The sequence below is a fragment of the Falco naumanni genome, chromosome 9 (assembly GCF_017639655.2).
Source record: "Falco naumanni isolate bFalNau1 chromosome 9, bFalNau1.pat, whole genome shotgun sequence".
Taxonomy (NCBI): domain Eukaryota; kingdom Metazoa; phylum Chordata; class Aves; order Falconiformes; family Falconidae; genus Falco; species Falco naumanni.
The window spans coordinates 40,201,326-40,227,684 of NC_054062.1; the positions used below are offsets into that span (position 1 = coordinate 40,201,326).

Consider the following 26,359-nt stretch of genomic DNA (forward strand, 5'->3'; position numbering starts at 1 on the left):
CTCCGCGCTGCCCAGGGCCCGGCCGTTCAGCGCTGCCCTGAGGCGACCGGGAGGGCGCGGCCTGGCGGGACCCGCCGCCTCCCCCGCGGCGGCCTCCGCCAGGGCCCGCACCCCCGGGCCGTGCGGCCGCTGCGGTTCTGAAGGTGGGTGCCCGGCCCCTCCGCCGGCCCAGGCCGTGGGTCCCTGCGCGGGGCCCGGAGTCTCCCGGGGCTGCCCCGGCGGGGCTGGCGGCGGGCAGGGGCTGGGGCAGCCGCAGTCGAGGTCAAGGCCTTTCGTAGGAGTTTGGGAGCGCGGCGGGCTGCGAAGCACCCCTGTGGCGACTCCGTTAAAAGTTTTACGCCGACAGCAGCGGGCAGCCTCCCCGGGGAGGCGAGCCCCTTCCTCGCCTGGCAGGTCTCTGTGGGTACTCACAGCGGCTGCACAGCCCCCAGCCGTTACATCCGCCCCGGGGAGGAAACATGCGCTGCGGAGAGGTCCCATGGAACAAACGTGGTGTGGACTGTGAAATCGTGGCTTTCAGATGCTCCTTCCACACGCACTAGCTTATACAAAGAAGTTACATCCACCCACGTACATTCTATTTATGCACACCTTTGAGACTTTAATTAATGATACACTCCGTGTGTAGCGCAAAAAAAAAAACCTCCGCAGAGGTAGTGTCATACAGCAAATACATGTAGGCATCAAACCACCCTCAAATCCACTATTTTGTATTCTGTAAGCAGTATTTTGTAAAATGCTTGTGGAATAGAAAACTAAGAATGCACTACTAGAAAAGCAGTGCATCACTCTCAGGTATAGTCCGATCATTTTTCAGAGGCGTGAGGCACTCAGGAAAGAAAAAAGAAGCAACCAAAAAAACCTCTACAACCTTGGAACCTTCTATGGTTTCATAACACGTGATTGTTGTAGCCATCTGTTGTTTGAGGAAATGGTTTACAAGACAGGTCCCAAATCCAAAATTAATTAAAAAAAAAAAAAAAGGTTGATTTCACTGCACAGAAGAGGTTAGAGTTGTCTCGATACTTCTAGTTAAGAAACATTACTTTTTTCTTAATTTTACATTTAATTTACCCAATGCAAAATTACTGGCTTTCAATAGAGAGAGGCAGGACTATGGTTTCGTTTAGTGACCCTGTAAGTAAATCGATTTTTGGCCTTTACCTGGTATCTATTGATGTAATTTCCGTTTTAGTTATTACTTCTGAAGAATGAACACACTCTGAATGTGCCCCCTAAAGCCAGCGTACAACTAGTGCTAGACAAAGTAAAAATAAACTAGACTGGGCCTTCTGATGAGATGGACAAGGCTGATTTGAGATACAGATGAGATTTGTGTTGTATTTCAAAGAAGGCTTACAAGTTTATCTGTATCTAACCACCTGACTCTGTTATTGAAGAGCTACTGAAAACAGGTTAGAAATTTTAAAATACATAATTTGAATACAAAAAGTAAGGAGATTTTTTTTTTTCCTGTGAGTATTCTTGTATCAGAGCTTCTAATTAGCTTGTTTAAACTTCAAGAGTAAAATGGATAGTGAAACCAGTTTGAGTTTTGCATTCTGTTGCATGAGTCTAAAAGTCTTATTTGGTGACTAACTGATCTGTCAGACAAAGAGGAAAAAACAGTACTGTGAGACTCTATTTATACTTTGAGGCTGTGTGGAGGTCTTTACAGCATTTGAAAAAAATTGTCCTGAGAACCAGTAAAGGTGAAGAATATGCCCAGAGTGAGGCAGGGACACCAAAAAACTATTTAGAAATAACTTTATATCCGAATAGAAACTAAGAGTTGAAATTAAATTAAATACATTTCTAACTTAAAGCCTGGGCTACATAAATCACTTAAACAGTAATTTAAAGAACTTTTTGGTATAGTGGTAATAACTGAATGTTATTTGAAAGCTGTCATGCATCCTGTACTCCCTGGGCTAGCTTCATATGTCCAACAGTATTTTCAGTCTTTGTAGAATCCCTGTACAGAGTAATCTAAACCACTGCAGATTCATGCTCACGACGGAGTTTCACATGCCTAACTGAGGATAAACTGAACTAATTTATGTGCTGCCTACCCTATCTTGGGTATCAGCAGAAGCCTAGAAGTCTAATAAAACTTTTTACTTAGATGATGATGGAAAACAAACATGCTTAAGAACAGCAGAAATGGGCCAAATTTTCTGCACCTAACTTACTTTAGATATTTCTGAAAATTTCACACCTTGTAACCTAATAAGCTTGGCAATTAACATGTTAAGCTTTGCCATTTCCATTTTCACCTAGCTTACCTCAAATATGTAAGTACAAAGACAGAGCAAAAGCCAAATCCTATCTATGTTGGGCAGTAGATAAGTTTAATTCTCAAAGAGGGTAGAATTCAACAGGCATCTTATGCTTTCTGTGGAATTCTATTATTGAATTCCCTTCACAAAAAAACAACACAAAGTCAACCATAGAAAACCTTTCACAAAAAAAGCAGCACACAAAATACTCCAGTTTGGCATTTGCCTCCATAAGAACAGCAGCAGGAGGTAAGCAGCTATCTTACAGCTTCAGCTTTTCCATCTTGAAAACTTTTCTGGGAAAGCCGAAGTGAGTCCTACAGCTTCCTATTGTGTTCCTTTACTCCCCCCACAAGAAAAACTAGCATCTTTACTATTTATAATGAAGTCAGAAAGCCCTGAAAACCACAGCTCAAATACATCAAAGCAGGACATGAGAGATAAAAGTGTAACAGTAGAAAGAATGTACAAGAAGGACAGAAGAGTTACTTGAATACATCGCACCTTAATATACACTAAAACCCTCCCAGTTCTCTTTTCAAGGTTCTGTGCTGAGATCTCTGTGTGGGGAACAAACACAGATTTTTCAAAATGAGCTGTAGCCTAGTACGGCGCCTTTCACATAATTCAGTCTTGAGGCAGCTATTAATTAAACTGTTTCAGTTTCTTCCAAAAGAAAACAGAGGCAATGCAGTAGGAAAATCGAAGATTTCCTGTGCAGCAGATACTCTGGGGGAAGATGAAGTCAGTCATATCCTTCCAGAAGCTGTCAGGAAGGCTTCTCAGCGCTGCCTCATGGACAAAATTAAAGCAAGGCTACAAACAGGCTTTAAAAGGACCACAGCAGTAGGTATCTTTCATACCAAGTACGTAAATTAACAGCATAACGCATCCTTGCTCCACTCCTTTTCCTACAAAAGAGTAAGCTAAATAGCCCATTGCCCTGCTTCCCGGTGAAGTGCTGCCCAAGAAGCAAAGAGTAGCTGACAGGAAGGCTCTCCCCATTACTCCTTATACCCAGACCGTTCCCCTCACAACCATGAAAACCAGTGGCCCCTCAATCCACTCGACATCTTCCCCTTTGCCTCTTTCCCATTCTTCTGTGTCTCAGCCTTGTCACTATTTGCCTCCTGAGTTGTCTCCTGCTTCCTATAGTACTTCCTTCCTTGCCTCTTGTCCAGGTGGAAAGGGTTGGGGGAGAAAAAGATCTCCTGCTGCTCTTGCTGCATTCACAACTGCTGCAGTGCTTTCATGTCCCAATTAGTGCCACTTAAAATGCTAAACGTTTCAGTGTGTTTTGCTTTTTCTTTGCAAAATGTCAGTCTTCTCCAGTTCCTGTCCTTCAACTGTCATGTGGCATGCATGGGTGACAGCACTCAGAGCTTCGCCATTTCGGTTCACTGGGGCTAGAATTTCCCCCTTGCTATTTGCATAGCAAAGATGAAGGGAGGGTAAAGAGACACATTAAGTAACTAATTATTGTGCTTTAGTCAACCTTTCTGAAACAGCTCTGAAAATAGTCATTTATAGATTAGTATCGCTACTAATGTGTGCCGAAGCAAGTTCAGCAACACCACTTGCAGCAGCATGAGAGCAGGCGAGAACAGCTGGGTTGCACTGAGAGCTGCAGCGGCTGGGTCAGAGCAGATGTGATGGTTTGACCCTGGCTGGGTGCCAGGTGCCCACCAAGCAGCTCCATCACCCCCCTCCTCAGCTGGGCAGGGGGGGAGAACATAACAAAAGGCTCTGTGGGTCAGGACAGGGACATCACTCAGCAATTACCATCACAGGCAAAACAGACTCAACTTGGGGAAATTGGTTTAATTTATTACCATTCAAATCAGAGTAGGGTCACGAGAAGTAAAAATCAAAACTTAAAAACACCTTCCCCCACCCTTCCCTTCTTCCCAGGGTCAACTTCACTCCCAGTTTTCTCTGCTTCCTCATCCCGAGTGATGCAGGGGGACGGGGGCTGGGGTCAGTCCCTCACACGCTGTCTCTGCCGCCCCTTCCCCCCCCGGGGAGGGTCCTCGCACCCTGCCCTGCCCCAGCGTGGGTCCCCCCGTGGGTGCAGCCCCTCAGGCACACGCTGCCCCAGCCGGGGTCCCCGCGGGGTCACAGCCTCCTGCGGGCACCCACCTGCTCTGGTGTGGGACCCTCCCGGGCTGCAGGTGGGGATCTGCTCCTCCATGGACCCCCACGGGCTGAGGGCACAGCCTGCCTCACCGTGGGCTGCATCGCGGGCTGCGGGGGAACCTCTGCCCCGGTGCCTGGAGCCCCCCCTGCCCCTCCTGCGTCACCTGGGGCTGCAGGGCGGCTGCTCTCACACAGTCTCACTCCTCTCTCCAGCTGAAGCTTCCGTGGCGAAGTTTTTTCCCCTTCTTAAATACATTATCCCAGAGGCACTGCCACCATCGCTGATGGGCTTGGCCTTGGCCAGTGGTGGGCCCATCTCAGAGCCGGCTGGCATTGGCTTTGTCAGACATGGGGGAAGATTCTGGCAGCCTGTCATAGAAGGCCCCCCCCCCCCCCCCCCCCCCGCCATATCCCCCCTGGCTACCAAAATCCAAACCCACACAAAACAAATAAAGCAGACCATAAACCAGAATATATAAGGAGGGGAGACCTGCAACCCAATGTACAGGGAAGTGTGATTTCTGTCAAGAACAGGGCTTTTCTAACTGAGGTATTTCCAATGGATAGCATACTGCTAATTTCTGACACTGAACCCTGAGAAGACCGAAAGGCATTCAAATAGGGGACCTTTATACAGGTTTGGATCATACTTTCTCAGTATTTGCATATTGTAGCTGTCTCCTGATAAGAGGTGGTCAAACCAAGGCATTAAGTTTAGAAACCGAAAGGTTAAAACAAACACTACTTGACAGAACAAGGGAATGCTTACAGAAGTGCAGCAAAGGGCTAGTTCTATGTGATTTAACAAAAAATAATAATAAAAAAATCCCTGGTTCATGGCACTAATGCATTAGACCCAGGCAGCTAGCAGAAAAAGTTGCACTACACCTTCTCTCTGGCCTGCACACCCACCTGTTGCAATCATGTGAGAGGCAGCATTGGCCCTGCGATGTAAAAGCCTCTGGAAAGACTAGTTTGGCTTGATGAACCAACAGTAGTCATTCACCTACGGCTAAATTCTCAGTGGTTGTTCTGTGCAATTTTCTTCCCTAGGTGATCCGCCTGCAAGTCTACTGGAAAAACCTGTGGTGAAATACTAGTGGGAAAAACACTAAGTAGCTTCACCTTGTTATAATTGTCAAGGTCAGAACTTTATTCTGCCATGCAGTTTATCTCAGCAAGCTGTGCTGAGAAAGTAACTAACTGTGCTGTTTCCCACGAAGATTTTACCACATGCCAAGGTGTTTCAGGAAAAAAAAAACAAACTAACCCTCATTTGCAGCTGAGGATGCAGCTTAACTTTAAAAGCAGCAAGGAAAGTCTATGTTTTTTGGTCTGATGAAGTTTCCATTGTTTTGTTATGGAGTAAAAGGGGACCGACTCTCTCAAATGCCTGAGATTTGTTGCAGCCTTATAGAAGGACCAGATTTGATACCAACCTTATCCTCTCCCTGAGGTTTTGGGGTTTTAATACTTTTAAGAATTTGTTTCACATCATTATTGAATTTGTGTCTGTTTTCATGGCAGCAGACTTTTAGGAAAGCTACCAAAATGTGCTGTCATAGTGTTTGTTGGGGAAAGAAAACATGGGAATGCAATAAGCAATTGGTGGTTTAAACTGTTCTTATAAAGTGTCCATTGGTGAGACTGTCATTGTCCTATTCTAGTCCTCCTTCAGCAATAGGGTAGCGACCATTTCTATTGCTTATTTTGCTAATGTGCTCCCTTCACCAGTTAGGAAGGGCATGTACATGACCAACAGATATATATTATGTTACTTTGTCCTCTTGGTTTTGATTATTAGGTTTGTGTGTGGGCTTTTGAATGCAGATGCTATAATCGCTCTGCTCCCTTTTGAGTTTTTATTTACAAGACTTGTTTTCACCTTTGTATTTCCCAAGTACTTGTTTCTACTTTTTAGAAAGAGTGGAACTTGGCCAGTAGCCAAGCACTTCTACAGCAGTTACAAAACATTAAACCATAGCAATATCAGGTCAAACAACTAAGCTGCTGCACTGAGACCAGTATGTGTGGCCTTAGAGGACTGTGTGTGATGATACCAACAGCAGCAACATCAAGTACAACTGGAAAAGAAAATCCACAGAGAATTAAAACCTGTGGGACTAAAGAGGACTAGATGGACATGTCCCTGAATGTCATGGCAGAATTATGTACTATCTAGCAAATTAAGCTGATAAAATTATAATTAAAAAAATAATTAAATGAAGATTTCCTCATAAGAAGGCAAGAAAATATCACCCGTTTCCTGCTAGAATACAGCCCTGAACAAATTACTTCCACCTTTATTCAAACTATAATGCAGCACTGTGAAGAAAGCTGCCATGTGTTCTGCCTGTTGCACAAGACCCTGGTACATCCTGGGCCATACATGGCGCCAGTTCTGCAAGCCTGTCCACATTTACCAAGGTTCAGTGCATACAATGAATCACGTTCTGTGGAATGGTCAAAGGTCATCCTACAGCACGTAGCTGAGAGCCTGTTAACAAGCGGTGGGCAGAGTACTTCAGAAATGTATTTAAAGAAGATAACAAAAGGCTAAAAGCAACCTGTCTGTTGACTGGTTCTTTAGACATATCAAACAAATGACTCATTACTGGATCTAGCCACATGTAAGTGCAACAGAACAGGCAGTGCATTTACTATCCAAAAGCACATGATTAATCTAATAATACACTGGCCTGCAGCACCCTCCTTATGCTGTAGTTTTCTAGTGGATGTGCAATCTTGAATTTCTGAGATAAAAGTTTACTGTGTAGCACAGTAATTTCTTGCTAAACATTTGAAAGAGGTTGGAGGAATGTATTGATGCAAGAGCTTAGGCTCAAACTAAGGCTGCTTCAACAAACTCAAAATGTCTCCCTGGTGGTTTCCATAAAGAATAAGCCTTTTACTCTACCTGTACAAAAGCTAACTCCCCTTTTATCTGTTGATGTATGATATCAAGTGACTTGAACATCATGTAGTAACCACAGGTGTCTTTCAGATAGCAAATACCTGAGCATACCTGAAAGCACATTTCAGTGAAAATACCTTTGCCCATCACCCGCCTAGCAAACACATGACAGACAAGAACTACCGTTCATTAAAACAGAAAAAGGTCATTCCATGCTCTACTTCAGCTCAATCCTAAGCAGTCCTGTTCAGCACAGTGCTGTGTCTTCTAATGCAAGGTATTAGAAGCAAGATCCAGATCTTCAGAAAAACTTCCCTATAATAAAGTACAAGTGCATAAAACTAATGACACATGATTATATAGATTCTTTGGAAATAATTTACATTTAAGACTGGAGGAAAAAAAATCACTGACATCAGTAAGGTTATCTGCTTATTTCCAGAGGTAGGTACCTACAGGCACCAAAAATCGAGCTTCCACTATTTTTCCTCCCTAAATGCTTCCTCACTCTTGCAGAGAGCTGCTCTGTTTCTGACAGGCCCTTCCTGTGCCATTCAGTGCCATGACTCTCTGTAATTTTCAGCACAGGTGGCAAACCCCCTGAAGTTTTAGGTCTTTTGGCTTGATTCCCTATGCACCCCCACCCCAAAATGGAAGATTGGGCAAAGGCTGAGGAATCACACAAGCATTGCTAGCTGGCTTCACCTTTGCATCGAATCATCACTTTGGTTATTATCAACTTGGACCAGATTCAGGCATGCTGCAGAGAAAAAAAATAATTCAGAATTTGTTCTCAATCCATTGAATTATCCACCAACAGTTACCAGTAGCTGAGACAAGAAAAAACATTTGAAAGAGCACTGGAGTTCTTCCTTTTTATTGGATGTATGTCAACATGTACAAATATTGAATGTTTTTCTATGAAATAAAGGTTCAACTAAGCAGAACAGAGGTTTTAAAGTAATAATAGCTCTCTGCTGGACTCCAGTGACATCTACTGGTAAATAAAGAAGTTACCAAACATTTCTTGAAAATGTAGCAGCCTTAATTTATGCATCTGCCCTTAGGATCAGTAATAATTTTTTTTTTGGCAGCTCAGGCTAAGAACCATGTCACAATTTGGTATTAGAGTTAATTAAACATTTGGTGTTTATTTTTCAAAATAGGATTTTGACTCCCTTTGATTATTAACTACTTGGAACTGCATTTTTGTCAAGTCATACATTTTGCTATTGGCAGCAGTACATTAAAGTGGTCCAGTAGATTTTTGGCTTACTAGAGTACACTGGGACATGTCTCCAACTATTTCCTTAGTCATTTCATTAATAGAACTACAGTCAAAAAGTAAATAATTTAATACATCTTCATTTGCTTTCAGCTGCATGCATTTTAGCATAGATTCCAAAAGTTAAAATCTCATCAGCAGCACAACCAGCGATCATGGTTTTGCTTCTGACCAATATCTGCTGTTTGTAGGCCTGAGCTGGCTTGTCACAGCTGTATGAGTTTTGTAGGTCATACAGATATTCCTGAATGTAACTTCAGCCAGCACTTGTCAAAGAGTAAATACCGTTCAACTCCTTAAGAGACAGTAGGAAGTCTTCCCCCCTCACCCCCTTCTTTTTCTGTTAGGCAATACAAAACTCAACTTTATCCTCTCACTGTGAGATTTTTATAATGAGCTACTCCTGGAAGGCTTTATTTCAATGGCAAAACAGAAGGAAGAGCCCATCTCCAGTACTATGACTCAAATAAGGCATTTCCAGTAGCCTTCTAGCAAAATAATGGAACAAGCAGCTCTTTCTATGGTGGAAATACATTGTTGTCACATTTCTACATGCCTTTCTGATCAGATCATGAAGCCAAGGGTAACCAATTTCCTTTTCAGATACTTGAAATATTTTATTTAGGTAAAAACTCTTCCTGTGTATCTTTCAAGTTATACAGAGCAACTCTTCAAAAAGCCAAACATGATGCAAGACTTTACTCGCAGAAAATGGATGTAATATGCATGATGTACATTCAGAGACGCCACAGCTGCCAGCTGGAACATGCCGAATCAATGCAGTAAGCAAAAGCAGTACTACTGCTCTGTGCAGCAGACTAATGTCTCCATCTACCATTAGGCTCCACTATGCACGCTAGTACAGTGGATGGACATGACTATTTTAATTCAAGACAATTAGCAATCGAGGGTTTTCTTTTGAGGTTGACAAGGAAATAACATACATAAGGTTTTTAAACCACAGTCTCGCCAAACATTTGGCAATAAACATCACTGATACAGGTCTAACCATTCACGTTTCATTCAGAAACTTTGCCCCTACTACCTCTGGCAGGCTGAGAGTTGTCTCAGTTTCACCTCTAATGCTGAGGCATTTTCTGATAAGGCTCAGCAAAACCACATACCCTAAGCAAATTTTTCAACTCTTCATCCTGCAAATCCTTCCTTCAAGGAACTGAAGCTTCCTGTGCAAAAGCCTGTTTTGGTAAAGCCTGCCAGTCTCCACTGCAAGCTCTCCCAAGACAACAAAAGTGCTGTATGAAGTGGTGAGGAAGCATAGCAATGAGCACCCACCACCACCCAGCAACACAAATCAGCACAGCTCACAAGGTATCGGCCCAGGCATCTCAGAGCAAAGAATGCACAGATCTTTTGGGTACTGAAGTTTAAGTTGAAAAATTGCTCCTGACAGAGCAGCTCAGCCAGATTTGCACAGGCAGGAGTATTTTTCCAGGTTACTGGAGAGCAGATAAAGACAGGTATAAGGTAGCTCGGTTCTGTGGTAGAATACTTACCAATTAAGTGCTGATCCCAGTACTCAATAACAAAAACTTCTGCAGTAGACTATAAAGAGAATAGTTACTAAAGGAAACGTAGAGACATTATTACAAGTCAGGCTATAAATCTGTTAAGTGATAGTTAAATACACTGAAACATGTCCATAATACTAGATTTGAAAATCAGTATACATTAATTATGATGAAAAGATATTTCAGAAACTGCAGTATGTTGCAGCTTGAAGATCTGGTGAAAGAATATAGTTCTTTGTTCTTAAACTTGCACGCATGGATGCATCAGACTTCAACAGAGCAGAACTACGCATGAGCCCATGGAAGTCAGATGCTCAGATGTTACTCCCTGGAACTCTGCATTCAGGCCCTGGGTTAGCTGTAACTTCTCTGAAGTGCACAGTGTCAGATAAAGTCATAGGAAGTTGTCATGGTGACAAGAAAATGCATATAGAAAAAGATGCATATAGAAAGAGCCAGCCCATAAAAATCAAAGACACTTTATATTCATACCTTGACTAAACAGAGATTCACATAATAGAATGTAATTATTATACCAGGATTAAAGCTTCTTGTAAATTAGATGTTAACTTCTCCACATGTGGAACAAAAGATATTTAATTGAAATTGAAGATAATCCATCCAGTCCTTAGTTAAAAAGAAGTGGGAAGCTTTTCGTGGCAAGTGAGGGAAGCCCAAGTCACCTGTTCCTAAGTTTCCATGTAAACCCAGTAGCTTAAATTTCTCATTATTTCAAAAAAGACAAGCCAAAAGCTATCTTTGAAGCGAACAGATGCTGCACTGTCGTCTTGAAGCTGCAGGCTTAGGGGCAGATTTGTCATGCAGCTGCAGAATGAAGTCAACAAGCCCCCACTGTTCCAGGGCTGCTATTCAGAACCTTTTGGGCAGCAAGGAAAGAAGATCACATCAATTTCATGCTGGTTTTGCTCCTCTACAAAGATATGAGCAGCAGCAGACACAGACACAAATCATGCCTAGATTGCAGGGGAGGAAGATGTGTAAAACTTGTTAGGAAAACAAGGTATGGAAGACCCAGTCAGTACAACTTTTACAAACGCATCTTTTACTTCAGGGTACTTTCGGTGTCATGGCACTGCTTTTATAACAGCCTCTACTCTGGCTGAATTACAGACATTGAGCTGCATAAATACCATGTGTAGGGCCTCTGTATCCCTACTGGTGCATAGATTTTACAGACATCAGCCTGTTCCCGTCAGCAGCACTTCACCTATGGTCCACATAGGTCCTCAGCATCGTGCTCTGCATCTGACATGACTCCCAATTAAACAGCTGAACTACAATCCAACATACTTGTCTTACAATATGGATTTAGTTGTAATCCCAAGAAAAATTCCAACTGCATATACAAAAAAAACTTTTCAAGCAGCCAGGGGAAAAGTTGCCTGGAGAGGCTGTGCGGTTACCATTCTTGAATGTTTTCAAGACCTGAGTAAAGCCTTGAGCAATCCGGTTTGACCTTAGAGCTGACCCTCCTTTGAGAAGGAGGTTGGTTAAGACACCTCCCGAGGTTCCTTCTCACCAGGACTATTTTATGATTCTATGATAAAGTACATATCCAAGTAGGTGCCAAGTGATCCATATGCTTTTTCAAAATGGCATAATATATAAACACACTCTAATACCATACATTAAAATATATTAACTTCAGCTCTCTATAATATTAGCTGCTTAAAACAGAGCCCACAGGATACCTCATTCTCAGCAACACCAGTGCTGTAGGCTAGGATGTCTGCAGTACATGAATAGAAAATATAAGTCACAGCACTCACTGGGTTATTCAGATCAATAGAAAAAGTATGCATGGTTAGACACTGTTTTTGCACTATTCCAGGGGAGAGGGGAGTAAGAATTAGTAGCAATTTGGAGGTGCATGGATTACCTTTGTTCTACCACTAGTTAACAGCTAACCCTAGTGTTTGGGTTTTTTATTAAGGGTCTTGGAAACAAAGCTTGGTAAATTTAATAGATAATTCATTTAATAGATATCAGAATGACAAAATCAGGGTTACCTATGCTGAGATAGGAACTTAAAAAATTAGATAAATGCAAAACACAGCAGGGCTAGGAAAGCAAGCTGTTGCAATGGAGTCTGTCAAAATCCAGTTACTGAGCTTTGCCACATCCTTGTCTCAAAGGGCACTCAGCAACCTCAAGTTTAATACAGCATGAATGTACTTGGTTATGCCATGTTTATTTGTACTGATCTCCCATCTTTCTTGCTAAGCTCCAGGAATCTAGTCTGTATTTTTCTTCACTGCACAAGTTAATCTTCAGCATGCCGGCTAACAGCTTTGGGACATCCAAAGTGCCCTCAAATTGGTAACCTGCACGTAAAAAAGCAAGACTTCAAAACTCAACTGAATGAACTATCTTATCTCTGGTTAAACAGGTTTGAAGCACAACCTCTGATCTGCTTCAGACCGTGCTTGTGTTTCCTTTATTCCAGATGAATTCTGATCTGTTTACAACTAAAAGGTCTTGTTTTCCCCCAGAGTAGCAACTCTACTGACCTAGTTGGGGGCCACACCCGTTCTGCTGGCAGGATGTTTGTGGCTTGAGTCTGCACACTCAAACTAGCTCTTTGTCACTTAAAGGACTATAAGAAGTCAGACCTGCCATAGTGTCCCTGGCTGGTGGTACCCAGTGTGGGCAGATGAGAGCAAACATATTTGGCTCCAGCAAAGCTGCTCTCATACCCTCTGCAGGAGACACTTCAGAAGGTGAAAGACAAGCACAAATCTCCTTCCTGTCTGCCTGTGTTTTATTGTACTTAGACATGTTACAATCAACATTTATCCCTCTGCTTGTAGATAAGTTATGAGTCAGGAGACTCCCAGCACATTCCTTCCTAAAGAACAGGGATTAAACTATCAGATCTTTTCACTGACAAGATAAACAGCTAGTCTCCCAGGAAACGAATCTCTACAAGATGTTAGAGGCCAGCTTTGTACTTCTGATCACAGCTACCTGTTTGTTCAAACACTTGGTTATGTTTATGCTGACAACTAATAAGGAAATACTATTTTATAGAAGTATTACACTTCAAACCTGCTCAGCCTGAGGCAGTTCATTCAGTTGAATTCTGAAGTCCTGTTCTGTGTCCAAATTAAGAGTCCTCTGAGGCCAGAAAGGTTTAACGTGTTACCATAACAATGGCTGTACCACATCGGACTAGGTCCCTCTGACCCAATAACCTGCCTCCTGTCTGGGAAATAGCTCAAGAACAGGGCAAGCACGTTGTAGTTTACAGCTGCTGTATGAGTGCACCAAAAGGCTCTGCAACGTGCCACCCTTACCTCTGAGTGCACTGTGCTCAAGGCCAACTCCAGTGCAGTGCAGCTGCAACACCAGGTCAGGCTGGTGTGCAAAAGCCGTGAGGAGCCTCAGCAGGGCTTCCTCCAGGCTGCATTTAAGTTCAGACCCTCACACTGGTCTGGCTGAGCGGGTCTGACGCGTAGCTTCTAATCCTGAGCTACGTTGCAAGTAAGCCTTACTATGTGTGATGCGCCTTGCTGACCCAGACCCTGAAACTCAGCTTTCCCGTTAGACCCTGGGCACGCCCCATTGCTATAGGCTTGTCTAGTGATGGCTGTGGCCATCCCTGGTTACTGCCACTGGCCCTTCTCTGCTCTTACTGCAGAAGGCTTGCGGGGCTGGTGAGGCCACTTGCTCTGCCTGCCTTGCAGTCATCCTCAGCTCCTGGCTAACTTGCAGAGCAGCCCATTGCTGCTTCCTGATGGCAATCTCTCTTTTGAATAAAACAGGAAGCTCAATTCTAACCTAATATGGAACCATACACACAATTTGGTAATAACGAAGATGGACTGGAAAAGTCCTTGATGAATGCAAGTGCCCCTTCCAGGTCCTTCCCCAAGATCCATTAAGAAAGCATGAAATGCAAGCTCTCACATACCCTAGGCAGAGAACAAAAGCAACACTTCAGAAAGAAGAGCTTCTCTGCAGCTTTCTTTACATGTCTACTTGCTGGAAAGCCTGCTGTGTGCCTCTAGCACCTTATACTAGAAGACAGATTCGGTAATCAGTAGGAAACAGAATTAGCCGTGAAGGCAATGATATTCGTGCAGTGCAATTTACCACAAGGCATCTGTCTGTATATGAATTAGTATTTTCCTTAATTATCTGCAATAGGAAATCCCAAGATTCTCAGCTGGCCCTGTCAGTTAATATTAACTACAGACTTGGAAAATTATATAAAAATAGAAAGGAAATTGAATCCTGCAGAGGCAGCAGTAGCACTTTACAAGGAATGCAAATAGAACTTCACTGGGAACTGCTGTATTGGCACCATTGGTCCCACTCCACTGTAGCATTTGCCAACACACCACACAACACAATACAATTGAATACAACATGACATTCAGTTAACTCACAGCTCTCACACAGAGCAAAAGGACTACCAGAGGTAGGGAAAAAGGAAAATTGGTGAAAGCAGCAAGCCCAAAGCAACACATGATGATCGGCCAGCTACACGCACCTTTTAATGTACAACAGTTTGTCTTTTCTGATGGGAGATCAGTACAAATAAACATGGCATAACCAAGTACATTCATGCTGTATTAAACTTGAGGTTGCTGAGTGCCCTTTGAGACAAGGATGTGGCAAAGCTCAGTAACTGGATTTTGACAGACTCCATTGCAACAGCTTGCTTTCCTAGCCCTGCTGTGTTTTGCATTTATCTAATTTTTTAAGTTCCTATCTCAGCATAGGTAACCCTGATTTTGTCATTCTGATATCTATTAAATGAATTATCTATTAAATTTACCAAGCTTTGTTTCCAAGACCCTTAATAAAAAACCCAAACACTAACAAAACCCTGAAGATTTGATCATAAAAGCAATGTAGTCCTGCAAAGAACTGTGTAAAGCATACTCCTGATTTTGCCTACTTGACGAAATTCTGGAGATGACCTTTTCTAACAGAAAAGCATCTACTCTTCTGTATGTCAGACCTGGCTGTCTAATAGCCAGTCACTTGCTACAAAAGATATAATCTGAACCTAGCAAGTAGGGACTCTGGGGACTTGTGCTGGAGTGGGATAGCCACCCAGAGATGTTTGGTGGCCTCGCTTGAGGCTTCAGAGTACAGCTGGCACAGACATTGCTGAGACTGCATGACAAAGTCCATCTCTATCTGCAGTTGCACAGGTTCAAGAGCACCAAACAGCTGTCAAATACAGCAACTACAGACATGGTGTATAGACTCCCAAATCAGCCAAGTGTATGCATCTTCACCAAGTAGCAGCTATAGAAGACAGGTCATACAGCATCTTGCAGAATGTCAGTCCTTCTGCACAGCCATAGCTGTAATCATCATGGAGACAGGGAGTTAACGCTACCAAACTAGACTCTTCTCCATTACTCTTAGGCAAAAAGAACATGTGCAGTCTTTCCCATCACCATTCCTCATTCAGTCTGTTTAATCTGCTCACTGATCCTCTGGCATTTCACATCCACATCCATCTCTCCTTACCACGTTCCTCCTCTCCCTTTCCTACTTCTGTATTTTCAGCCTTGACTCCTCTGACATGTTTAAGAGGAGAAAGGACAGACCTAGGGAAAATGGCACAATAATGCAACTATCTTTTTTCTCTATAGCTATATTTAGCTTCCATCCAGCTAGACAGAAATTTGCTTTTTGGCTAAATCAGTAGAAACGGTGTAGGTTTTCTAAGGCACTGGAGTTCAGTTCTTTTAAAGGGGAGCATGCACAACCAAGCGAGTAACTAAACTGGACTAAGAGTTTGCTCCCTCATACAGGCAAATCTCCAACAGCAAGAGACAAACGCAGTGCAGACCACCACACACCATACCACCACTACATCGCTTGCCTTCATACAAGTCAATAATTCTAATCAAGCTTACACCTTCCCACCAACTGCCCTCAGGGAAGGCACTCATCAGCAGACGACTGCAACTTAGTCAAACATTACTTTATATTTTAAAAGTTTATATATGTCTTATAACAATACATTTCTACATTAATCAAAAACTTTCTTTTTCCACCTCCAAAAGGCTCCCATAAACATTTGATTTCTCTTTCAGGACAGGAATTAACCTAAGTAATTATGTTTCAAAAGGGAGCAGTCAATCCACTTGTACAGAATTGTGTTTACAGTCATCTCCTTATAAACAGTGTATTGTGCCGTGATAACTTTGAATATCTAAATCCACTGCTTACTCCCAACCTCTTCAGTTATATAATTTGTGGCTTGGAAAGTGTCCATGTAGGTCCTGACATAAAAACATAGCAGCTCAAAATATCAGCAGGAATTACTTCTATTCATTAGGTTTGAATGGCTCTGTTTGTTAGACAAGCGTACCTAGGAGTTACTCTGTAAATAGGCCTTGACATGCCAAAATATTGTCACTTCCATTGTTCACAAGTGTCTGCCCTTATATAAAAGCTTATGTATATTTAATATTTAATTGATAGCTCACAATACAATCGGTATTAAAGGAGCATTTAAGATATACATGAATCTAGAGGTTTCTTTACACTAGATAAAAATATAAATGTTTTTAATTCAGATTATAATAGCTATGAAGACAAAACCCCATGCTTTTCATTTAGGTTTTCCTACACACTTTAAATGAAAGCTACTAGGCAGGGTTAATATCAAACTTGTCATTCTTCAACAGTTTGGGGTTTTATATATATATATACTCTTTGTCACCCCTCCTTGGAAAAAAATGAACACTGCAAACTGCAACCTAAAATTCTACTAGATAACAAAGTTGCACCTCTTCTACATATAATATTTTCCTCTGTCAGTGCAGGACTGTTCCTTCTGATACTGTTATGACTACTATGTACTACGTACATTAATTTGGTGCAATGGAACATGCCACTGCAAACTCTGAAAGTTTTCTCACTACAGTGCCTCCTGCCTCAACTCCCATTTCCACATAAAGCTTCACGAGGCTGTGTCACGTCCCTGCACCATTTAGGGTTTGCATGGCCCCTCTTCACCTCTGGACCCCATGCACAGGGCACTGGAGCCCGAAAGCTTGAGAAGAGAAGCCAGGGCCCTGCTCTACCAAGGACTGTTATGGTAGGAGAAGGGACCAGAAAAGTGTTTCCCACAAAGCAGAAGACTTTAAAGCTTCCTGAGAGCAGGTGAACAGATCATTTACAGGCTGTGGCACTGCCTCTCTGAGGGAAGCACCAACGGCCACTGGTGCTCCGGAGGCCCTTGCCTTTGAAAGGTTACAAGGGTTGAAGAAAGGCTCTAAGCAAGCTAAAGCACAGCATGAAGGCTCAGTGCAAAGCAGTATCCTCTGAGACACGCTAGCCAGACATACTAGAGAGACTGGCAATTTAGGTTGAACATTAATTCCTATGGTCCTGGATCCATGACAAATTACTTACGTAAATAGTGTGCAGAACTTTGTGGAAAAAGCAGTTCCTCGTGGCGCAAAAGTGATTTAATAACCAAATGCAGACAGCCTCTAAGAGGAGGAAGGTGGAAGAGCGTTAAGGCTGTGAGAACTACAGAAATGAAAGGAAACAAAAAGTAGTTTTTCCACCTAATGGCAGGATCCTCCTCTACAGTAATGCAAAAGAAACTTGATACGCAAGTCCTACACTGAAAACAGATTCTGGTATCTCCAGAAGGCAAGAAAGGATATAATTTTCTTTTCTTGCACTTATTAGGGTATCTGGTAGAGTCAGACAGGGTTGACTAAATCACTTCAAGTATTTCCTATAACAACACCTAAGACTATCATCATTAGTATCTCTGAAAGTTAATAAAGAATTCCCCCACACTGTAAACAGCATCTGGTCTATTTTACATAATTATACTGCTGAGATACCTTCTGCTGCTGTAGTCCCCATCTGACTACACTGTACCTGCTGCCACATCAGACCACTCCCAGCCCACCAGGCAGTGTAACCAGAACCTCTATTTCTGCCTTCGGGTTTCTCATCTCTCAGCAAGTTCACAGCCACAAATACAGACGCTGCTACTGAACAGCCAGCATCCTCTCTGGCAGCAGCCATGAGGCAGAAATAATTTATTTTCTTTCTAGAAAACATAGCCTTTTGTGCATGCAAGGACAGACAGGTCTTCTAGATGAAGCTGCGATTCAGGCAGCCTGTATTTCTGCTGTGGACTTCCTGAACGGTTTTACACAACTCTTACCCACTTCAAGTCCCATTTCTGAACTACAAGATAAAGATACTACTTTTGCCTTCCTGTCTTTCGTCTTTCTCCTGTGTGGTTTTGGGTGGGAGGAAACCCCCTTATTTTGACACTCTTAGAACACAAGCCTGCTGATCCTTGCAGTCTTTTACAGCTTCTCACTAAAGAGTTCATTCTGTGGTGAGAAATGTTGCACTGGAGAGAAGGGAATGTTATTACTTCCCTTTCTTCAGTAGCTTGCTTTATGAGGACAGCATCTGGCCTAGCAGGCCTCCCTCGTAAAGTGTGGTAGGACCCGACTGATGCAACAGGAGTGGTCACATCCGAGTTGCAGTTTGGCCCATAGTGCTCCATAACAAACCTTTACCTTCTTGTATTTTTAAGGTAAGACAAAATCAAAGTGCTCACACAGTAATCCAGTGCCATATGGATGCCCTGTCATTATTCTACTCCTGGGAGCTGACAACAGGGGCTACCTCAAGCACCAAATAAAGTAGAAATCTTCACTAAAACAAATGACCTGTAATTGCTTTCAGAAGCAGTAAAAGCAACCAGATCCACCTACCGACTCCTACACAGCTAAGAAGAACACTACAAGTAATTTAATAGGCATATCTAAAGAAGCCAGAGTAGAACTGTATCATCCCTCATGCTCAGCCTCCATCAGCTTTCTGTACTCACTTCTGCTGCGCTTCATTTTCAGTTCTCTGAACTAGCTCATTTCACAGGAAGGAAGACCCATGCCTTTAGGAAGAAGTAGGAAAATAGATTACATAAACAACAAACTGTAAGAACAGCCTGAAGGGCAGCTGAGGAGAACAAGCAAAGGTATTACTATGAGCTATAAAGCATTGCTAACAATAACGTTAAGAAGAAAGTTTACATTGAATAGAAATATAGTCATTGAAGATGACTTAAAGCCATAAAGATAAATTCCATAGCTACTAAGCTTCGTTTTCTCAGGATGCATCAAGGATCAGCTGTTCCCAAATGTACGAAGGGACAAGCACAGTAAAAAGGCTAGCAGTTCCCATAGTACCTGAGCAAGGCAGACCCAGAGGGAGCTGCCAGGTTTGACTAAGTATCCAAGTTATACCAGCAACTTGCAACAATGGTGCAGGCCCAAGATCAAACCAAAAAAATTGATCTACAGATCGGGTCTGGTGCAATAAAAACAGCCAGGGTCCAACATAGCTCATGAAGTACCCAGCAGACCCCACAGAAACAAAACAAACCTAAGATAAAGCTAAAAAGGCAACCTATAGATCAGAACTAGAATTAGAGACCAGCACTCTAACAACAGCACTTAAATACTGAATGCTCAGACCCGAATTTAAGTGCAATTTCTGGGCGGGTGAGCGGAGGGTGTGGGTATGGAGCCTAGATGAGGTTGATTAGGGTCATTAAGGCCTAGTCACTCAGGGCCCTGACACATTTAATTCTTTTATCTTAAGCAAAAAAACCAAACCCAACACCCCAAACCACAACACAATCCTTCAGAGAATCCACAGCTATACAAACATTGTATTTGCACAAACCAAGGATATTTTGGAGGAATTGTACTGTCTCTAACAGGTATCACAAGACTATGCAGGCTCCATTGCTCTTGCAATTTAATTTTCAAGTGATTATTGGCACAGCTGGCTCTGCATAATGACTTTGGCCTGCACAGCACAGGATGGCATTCCTCACAGCCTTGAGACAGCTCAAAACAGTTTTCCCTGCCTGTGTTCACTTGCAGCCATTGGGTTTACTGTTTGGAAAATAGCAGGAGCCCCACAGTATGTGTCTTGACTCAATGGGGCCAGTTCTTTTTCCCTCCAACTACTATTTTAGACACTATCCCCAAGTGCCGTGCAGAACACGCTACACATACACCTTCCCCGTATCAGGGATCTTTATGGATCTATCATAAGGACATCCAACAGCACAAGGTGGTACGGATTCTTGACTGTTATCCCCATCTGTTTTTTAAAAATTTATTCATTTTTAGTGTGCCTATACCATGTGCTATGGTGCTGTGCAGAGAAGCTAGTAGTAGCAAAAGAAGTTACAGAACAAAGTTAGCAGAGCACTATGATTAGAATAGTTAACATCACTGAAAAGCAATGCTCAGCAGGAGTAATTAGCTGGGAAGAAGTGTTGTACCGATGTGTCCATTCTGCTTCCACAACCCAAACTAGCATCTCTATATGGTGTTGACATGCCCTCTGTTCTCTCCTTGATTCAGAGTACTTTTGCTCTGTTGATAAAATGAGCGGAAACATGAATAGCCTCCTGTCTATTTGATCTGACAGCTTGTTAAAGCCCAACTTACAGAGAGTAAAAGAGAAGCTGAAAATCACTTAAATATCATCCACTTCAGGAACCTAAAGAGAAACCATGATGAACTGAAACGTGACATGAGGAATGTTTAAGGATGTAATTCAAGGTTGTGTGATCAAACTGCAATTTTGAAAGAGATGCTTTCTTTTTAATTTTTCACCTTGGCAAGGCTGGCAAGAAAAGGCAAAAGAATAGCTTCATAGGTATTAGTAAAACAGGCACTCTCAGGGGAAGCAAGAATGCTTGCAAACCATCAGAGCCTTGAGCAAACCAACAGGCCTTAGTTCCCCTGACCGGCCTCACCTGTTCCCTCATCCACCCCTTCTGCCCAGGAGCTCTATTTAGCTCAGCCCTGGATGCTTTCTTCCTGTTTATCTATGGGAATGCTGCTAGTCTGCAGTTATAGTCTTGCTATCTGTGTCCTTTTGGTCTTGGCTTTCCCTCAGAATTGTTCCCCAGGGTGTTTTACTCTTGTTATTCTTAGTAGATCTGATCCTGACATGGCTTCTCAGTTTGGCTTCAGATCTGCCTCATCATCTTCAGGTATGTGCATGAGCATCTGGACTGCTATCTGTTATCCCTCAGCCTGTCCTACTTGCTTTTCCCAGGTAGAGTGGGGCTGGACCTTGGCTGGTGGAGGTCCCTGTTCTCCTGGCTGTGCTGCCACATACAGTTTCCAGTCCCTTGGGGAGCTGCTGGTCCTTGCTGTTTCCTGACCCAAAGCTTTTCAGCACCGGCTTCGTTTGCCAAAAATCATACTTCAAGTACTTCTGTTCTCTTATGTTTGTAAACTAATGGCACTATTTTAACAATAACATAACTATTTATGAATGGGTTCAATTCAATAATACTTCTACTGGTGATCTGCTCCTAAAAACACTCTATGTGCAGAGCTTGATCCTGTGACCTTTGGTCCTACGGTACTTTGAAGACTAATTCAGACTCTTGCAGTCAATTTTATTAAAAATACTAACTTCATTTTTATTTAAAGTCTCAGATTCAATTTTGTTCATAATAAATTAGCAAAGCATTTATCTCTTTATATCTATGAAACTCTTATTCACATTAGAGATCACTGTTGTTTAAACTGTACTTGATTCTTATATGAAACTCAAATTGGTGCTAATCCTTTTCCTATATATAAAATATTAATTTTGTAATACCTTAAAGCAAGAGAATGCTCTATTAAGTGATGAGTAAATAAAAATTTAATCTATCCTGTTATATGCCCCACAGTAATATCCTCAGCATACCCTGTGATCCTTAGGCTTTTGTAGACTGAAAGCAAGCTCTCCCTGAGTTAGTTACTAGCCCTGAATTTCAGGGTTCAGATGAAGGTAATGGGGCTCACCAAATACGTACCAGTCTTCTCAACTTGTAATCTTCAGTGACAAATATAGAGCAGGAGCCACTAATGTATGTTATCTTGTATTGATTTATTACATCTAAAAATTGCCTCTGGCAAATGCAACTGAGAATTACTTCTACTGTGTGAGCTAAAGTCAGAGCCCTTGCAATAAAGCCCTGTTTAGGAAAGGCTATTCATATTCAAACTTAATTTTTCATGATTTGCTCTCTTGTTACAGATCTCGTCTTGTGACAGTGCCCCAGGATTCTTGTCACACAGACTAACTGGCACTCCCTTTGCTAATTTAAATTTACAGTTTAAATTGGACCATATTTTAGTAAATTATGAGAAGGAATAGAAACAGTTGTTAATGCTTGGTGTGGATTACAGCAATGGTCCTCAGCCTTTCTCTGCTGAACCAGACTGTCCATACTGGTGTCATGAATCTTGCTTCAACTCCCAGCTGAGGAACTTCTTCAAAGGGTGAGGGATTATGAGATGGTGTTCCTTGCTGGTGGTTCATGTTTCAGATATTTTTTTATGCCCCAGCTCTCCTGATCAGTACTTTCCTCCAATAATTAAGAAATTATTTTGCTGCTATTTTTTCTCTTTCTATAATCAAGCTGATAAGATGGCTAGGAAAAACTATGTGATTGTATGATATTGTTTCTTAATAGCTGAACCATTTCCAGCCCCTCTAGAGCAGGTGGTTTGAAGAAGTTAACAGAAACAGTATGTGCTTCTTAAAACTAAATTTCCAAGGGATCTACTTGGTGACTAATCATAATCCAATGGATAACATAATCTAATCTTATTCATGAATGGCAGGTAAGTCGTGGTGTAACTTGCTTTTCAAGCACTGCAAATTGCTCAGACCAAGTAGTAATAGGGAAACAAAGATGTATACAACTAAGATTGTATCAAACATTACTTCCAAAGTAGAACGAAGGGAGAGAAGCTTGAGAAACATGGACCTCCGCAGGTTCTGTTAAGGGAAAGGACAGGTCCAACAGGAGACTATTACTTATCTATAGATAAAGAAGGTTCTTGTATGTCTTCCATCCTTTCATCACAGCTGATAACAAAGGAGAGATGTGACTGCAAAGGATGAGATACAGGACAAGTGGGCAAGAAGTCTTTTAAAGACTTGGACTCTATGCTAAAATACTTTTTGCTGTATTATATATGTCAGAAAGCCTTTCTTGGTGCTATCACTTCACTTAAAAATAGATATTTCCTGTAATTTAACAAACTCACACTGGATATCCTGCTGCGGAAGAGACAGAGACAAGTTATTGTAGTTTTGTCATGTGATAAGTAGTAAGTAAAGGTATTGTGCGTTGTCAACACTTTCAAATTAAAAATAAATAGCTATTTAAATGAAACTGTATTCAAATAAATTAAAATTTGCCCTCATTTCACGCAGAACAAGCTTCCTTATGAGCTTCTGCCTACTTGAAAACAGTTAATTTCTTGTGAAACATTTATGAAACTTTAACAGCTGCCTCTGGCTGAGTCCTTCGTCTTACCTCAGAAGGTAGTTAATATTGCTGTGATTGCATCTGCTTGAACAATGTAATCCAGTAAAGGAACACCACACAAAAACCCAGTTCCATTGTTTAGTGTTCAACAGACTGTAAACCAGACTGTAGCAGTTCACTAAGTACCACCAAAGCTCCACTTAATGCTATTTGTTAAAAGAAAATATCTCTATTCTTCTTATCTAACTTCTAAAACCAGAATGATGCTATTTTAGAACAAATTTACAAATAACCAGTTCGCTGCCTATTTAACAAAACAGCTGTATCTATAAAATAGCTTTATATAGTTATATTCTTCTAACATAGGCCATGGACCTTTTTTTAAACTGTTTTATTTCTTATTATTACTATTTTTCACATTAAGCACAGGCTTTCCAAAATGATTGTTAATTCAACTAGTACATGATATGCAGCAACATCCAGTAATATGCCTTTGCTGTGTGGGAGAAAAACATGTTTCCTTGCTTTCATCTTATCATTAAGTAATGTCATCCTCTGCAGTGGGGGCTTCCTTCATTACCTAATAAAAAGTCCCCAAGTCTGTGCCAAATATTGCAGCGAAAGCTTTTTAAAGGTCTTGTTACAAAGTTTGAGTACTTGTTAGCTTGCTGAGTGTGCAAAGAACTTTTGAACACAAAATTAGAGTGGGACTAGCAGATATGGAAACTGAATTATTCCATGCAGGGACTCTGAGATCAGTTGGCTGCAGATATGGTCCACTACTTCCCTGCTAAGAAAAATAGTTTGCTTTTGTGCTTTTCCAATTTCCTAGAAAACCAAGTATTTATTCTTCCACAGAGACTGAAAAATAGCGAAATGAAGAAAGGATAAGTATGAGAAAGAATGAATGAGAGATACCACTTGGGGGGAAAAAGGAAGGAAGAAATGAACAGTGGGAAGAAAATGGAAAAAACATTAAGTTGGGTTGAGGTGAGAAAGGACGAAGTAAGGTGAAAAAGGTGAGAGAAGAAATACCTTCATCATAAGGCAATATTTATATGGCAACAAGAACAGCAGAAGCTGGGTAAATGAACTGTTGCTTGAACTCTCACGTGTTCACAGAACACTACTTAAATAATTCTGACTGTAATTTTTTGAGGTATACTACTGTTAATTTCTTCCAGTTATACTCACAATTTCTTTTCAACAGGACTCCAACCCTTAGGATGACATCTTCTGAACTAGTAGATTGGTATGTACAATACTATGTAAAGTGATTCTTCTCTTCATATACTAACTCCTGAAAGAACACAACCCCCTTCCAGTGCCTACCGTTATGGGATTTAACACATCTGTGCTCAGGGGTGGCTGGGGCTTTTATGACTGAGAACTCACCCGAGAGTTTTTGCTTTTACCAGAGTATGTTTTAGTTCAGTGGAGTATAGCCAGACCTCTAGGCTTTGAGTGCTGTAAATTATTCACTTCTTTAGCAAAGATCTACGTTAGTCAGTGAAATGGGCAAATCAATATTTACATTCCTAACCAACAAAGGGGCTGTTAAAGCTAACCATGCCTTAATCTACTATGCACATAAACACCATTAAACCAATACAACTTAGCATATGCTTTAGTTTTAGCGACCATAAGCTTCATGTCCTTATCAGGTTTGATAAAGGTTAAGTGATAGCAGTTATATTAAGCTATCTCGCTGGTTTTTACAGACCTTCTGCAATCTTGGTTTGTACCTTTTTATCTATAAACACTTCTGAAAACTTCCCCAGTTTTTAAATCCAGTTTTATTAATAGAATTTGCCTTTAGAAGTTAATTTGACTCCATTAGTTCTGGTTAGAGCTCACACTCAGCTTTTAACCTGCCTTTCAGTGAAACACCAAGTTCTAGGCACAAACAGAAAGAAAAGGGACCAAAAGGATAAACCAAAAGAAAGCAAACTAGTAGTGGGGTCTGAAGTTACTAAATCTCCTTTAGAGTGAGGAGGAAAGTAATATAATCAGCATTTGTGTTAACTTTTGGATGTTTCAAGTATCTCCTGGTTACTCTTAAAAATATTTCATGCCGAACTTCAGAGGTGGGTTTTTTCCCCCCTTCCAGAAAATTTACAAGTTTTTCCAGCTTTGCGGGCTCTGGGAATGAGAAAGGTACCTCCTCCCATTCTGTTCCTATGCTACTGTTTAATAGGGGTATCCGTCCTTTGGTGAGCAGAGCCTGGAAGGGACCTTTTTCATCTGCCTTGGACATTCAAAGTCCGTTCTTGTCAAAGCACAAGTGCTCTTCCAGAGGAGTCCTTTCTTTGAAGAGGTGATTGCTTTGACAAACTGACTTTATGAATTTGTAATCCTCTCACATGTGTTATGCCAGAACCATTAGCAAGATCAACATTTTTAGTGTCAGAAGATATTCCTTATAAAAAATACATTTGATTTGATTTACTAGTCTTATCACAGCCCTTGCAGCTTTTTTTCCTTCTGTCTAAAGAAACAGAAAACATCTGCAACAAAACATTGCTGTAACGGGACAGCCTTTTATCATGTAGATACAGTAAATAAAATTTGGCTTTTTATCCAGCTAAAGGTAAAGGCAGCAAGATGGCTTAGTCACTGTATTTCACTATTTCCTGTGCCGTTAACTTCTGGTGCTAGTTATAGCTTTACTAAAAATTGTCTAAATAGTTGTCCCTTAGCAAAAGACCATTCGACTAGGTATTTTTCCAGTAATTTTACTGATGTAATCCTGAAAAAAAACTGAATATCTGCATTCTTTCACAACATTTTTTAAATAGACATATTTTTAGTTTAGAAGCTTAATGTAAAAATATTGAAAGGCACCTATCAAGAAACTTATTTTGACATTTCTTTTCA

The 26,359-nt window shown here is 41.5% G+C and overlaps 1 protein-coding gene across 1 annotated transcript in view; it reads right to left on the reverse strand.

The window, feature by feature from the left end:
* The window catches only part of WAPL (WAPL cohesin release factor), a 159,810-nt gene that overhangs the window by 72,945 nt on the left and 60,506 nt on the right, over positions 1-26,359 (reverse strand). The window lies entirely within an intron of this gene.